Below are 3,534 nucleotides of genomic sequence, written 5' to 3' on the forward strand. Positions count from 1 at the left end.
CCCTCCCAGGGCCCTTTTCATTTAACAAGACATAAGGAACTTTCCTCTATGGTCTTAGCTGACTTCAACTCCTTCCACCCTGTTCAGTTTCTATTGACCCCTTCACCAGGGGTTTGAACAGAGGTGTCCAAAAGCAAAACTGTGAAGGGTAAAGATTGTGTCATTGGAGCCTCCTGTTCTCCCTTTTCTGTCTTGACTTTCACTTTGGTGGCGTGTCTTTTAATCAGTGTAAGATGCTCTCAGGTGGTGCTCCACTCAAGACCCTCATGCTAGGGCCCCTTACATAGTTTTCAGCATCCCCTTCTCAGATCATCCATTCACACTGAAGTAATGGATGTCTACTAATAGACTGAAATGTTATCTCACCCAAAGGTCTCATTCATTTAAACAAGCATCAAGGTGTAAGGCTCCAGTGGTGGCAGTTCAGATATAGTCCGAAGAAAGAAGCTGAAGAGTGGGTGCAAAAATGGTTTTAAAATACAACAGGGTGCCTTCTTTTGCTCATTTGGCTATTTGTGGGTAAACAGGGAGAAGAAATTGGGAAGATTAGGTATGGAAGCCAAAATTATTTTTATTCCTAAAAAATATAACCTAGATATCTAGTATATCCTTATCTTCTGCTCCCTCCTCCTTCAACTCCTTCTCTTGTCCTCCCTACATACACATATACCATGAAGGAAGGAAATATACCAAATCCTGATTTATGATAAGTTGCATTAGTGGTGGTAATTTTTCATTGCAACACTACCTACTTTTTTTTTATCTGAAAGTAATATGTAATCTTGTAAAAATTCTTTAAGCTCTTGTTATCTTAAGTAAACATTCAAAAATGATGAAATTGCAAGCTAAAGAAACTGAGCCATTATTTATGTGATTTCTCCACTATGCTATTTAATTTGTCCTGGATTCAAATGAGACAGTGTATGGGACTGTGTTTTCTAAAATGTAAAACTCGATAAAAACAATGTTTTAGTATAAATTTCAAAATGGGAAATAGGATAGTAAAAGAAATAGCAACATTCTAAAATGCCAGAGAGAATGTTTCCAAACCAGTTTTAAGTACTAGCATTTCCTACCTCTGAAGCCGTGAAAATAAATTTCAGGCAAGAAAATTGACAGTAAAGATAGGCATTACCCCAAAAGATGAAATATACTTGATATGCTTTACATACATTTTCATTTTCCCAACTTAATGATTCATGAGTGAGAAAATGGTGAGAAGGAAAATCTTATTAGGATCAGTACTTTTCAAACCCCTCATGCAAATGAAGAGAATTATGATGTCAAAATGTGATTCCCACTCCAGCTCTGCAATCATCCCAAATTTTCTTCAATTATTTATTCATGTAGTTGTTCATTCAGAAAATATTGATTGACCTCACTAAGTGCTTGGCACCATTTTAGAACCCCAGGAAACAAAGATGAAGTCATATTTTTGGTTCTCAAAGACCTAACCAGCAGTCTAGTGGGGTTATTTAACAGGGTTAGTTTTACCATGTGGTAAGTGATAATAGGGGTTTGTACAAGATTTTATATGAAGACATAGAAGAGGCACTTAATGTGGAGGAGTTCTGGAAACAGGAAGGGTTAGACAGGCCATGAGGGGAAGAGTGATGCTGCCATGGACAGGAGAGGGCTGGGCACTTCAGTGAGGGATGCAGAAGAGAGTTGCTGAAGACAACAGTGAGTTGATAGTGAAGGCCTTGTGAATACTGCTCAAGAGTTTGGATTTTATTCTAAGGGCAATGGCGTATAATTGATAGTTTAAGCAGGGGAATGACATGGAGTCTTCATGAGATCACTTCTTTTTTGAAGGGGAAGATGGATTGGAAAAAGATCATATTGAAGCTGCGAGTGAGACCAGTTAAGAGGCTGTGGCAACTAGGCAGGCAAAAGATGAAGATGGCTGTGATTATGGTGGTTTAGCAGTGATTTGGGTAGAAAAATCTATAAATAAAATAAATTGTAATTAATTTAAAATACAGAGTAACATATTATTGGAGGGAAACTGTCACAATAATAAAGACTTAGAATTGTTCTAAATCTAGGAATCCCTGTCATGAAGAATCAAAGCCACATACACAGTCTCATAATCAACAGAACTGTGAAAAGTGAATGCATTAATTCCTGTGTTTATAGCATGCCAGTCCTTTAATTGATAGAAAATTCATGATTTTAAAAAATGCCTTTAAAAAATTCCTGGACTGAACAGCAAGATTGCATATACATGCATATACATAGCCAAGTCTTCATTCTACAGAAGTCACAGGAAACAATGAGATGGGTTGGCTCCTAAGAGATCCTTGAGTCTAATCCTCTCATTAAAGATAAGAAAACTGAGACCTTGAGATTAAACCATTTGCAGGAGGTGACACACCTCAGTAATGGCAGTGCTGAGACAGGAATCCAGATGCCTGACCTGGAGGGCAGGGCTCTTTTCACTAAACTCCAACAGCTTCCCAAGAAAGGCATTTAAATAAATTCATGGGATGTAGACAACTATTGAAAAGAGGGACTTTTAAGTTCTTCACAACTTTAAAGAGCACTTTAAAAAGCTAAACGCATGTTTTATTATTGGAGATTCGTCATTTTTCCAGATTAACTCACAACAAGAAAATCTATGCCAATATCAGCAACTACCCTTCACATATTGACTTTCCAAAAATAATTTTGGACTCTGGTCTGGCTTCATGGTACTGGTATCCAAGAACATGTGATTTATATTGTTTTATTTTCTTATTTAAAATATTGAAAACAGAAATATGAGTTTATTTAGCATTAGCAAGATACTTTATTTAATGAAGAATGTGAAGTATGGTTGGTTTAAGAACATGCTATTCTATCATATTCATCAAGTGATAGAAATGTTTATAGGGAACCTCTTAAATGCTGCGAAAACAAAAAAGTTAAATTACCAATCTTGTAATTTTTCACAAATACATTCCTGAATAAGCAATAACTCATGTATTTTTATATATTATGAGTTTTTTAATAAGGAAAAATTAGTTTTAAAATGTTCTTTATTGATGAGTTTGACATGTAGTAAAAGCAATAAACACATTTTATGAGTTTTTAAAAAGTTTATTATGGATACTGGGAAAGTCCCATCATCACCCACCTCTTCCCCACCCCCAAATAAAAGAACCAACATATTTGCACATGAAACCTGGATTCACTTGGTACAAAATTTCAATCTTTGAAATAAAATAGTTAATGGCAAATCTCAATAAAAAGTTATTTTGAAAATGATCAATGTTATTCAGAAATAAGGAAATCATATATTCTACTTTTTGCAAGTTAATAGGTTTTGTTATATGACTGTGTATATATTTTGGCTTCAAAACTTGCCAATAACTAGAAGAAGCTCATGATTTATTTAAATAGATTTTTTTTTTTTTTTTTTTTTTTTTTTTTTTTGCGGTACGCGGGCCTCTCACTGCTGTGGCCTCTCCCGTTGCGGAGCACAGGCTCCGGACGCGCAGGCCCAGCGGCCATGGCTCACGGGCCCAGCCGCTCCGTGGCATGTGGGATCCT

The sequence above is a fragment of the Physeter macrocephalus genome, chromosome 5 (genome assembly GCF_002837175.3).
Source record: "Physeter macrocephalus isolate SW-GA chromosome 5, ASM283717v5, whole genome shotgun sequence".
Taxonomy (NCBI): domain Eukaryota; kingdom Metazoa; phylum Chordata; class Mammalia; order Artiodactyla; family Physeteridae; genus Physeter; species Physeter macrocephalus.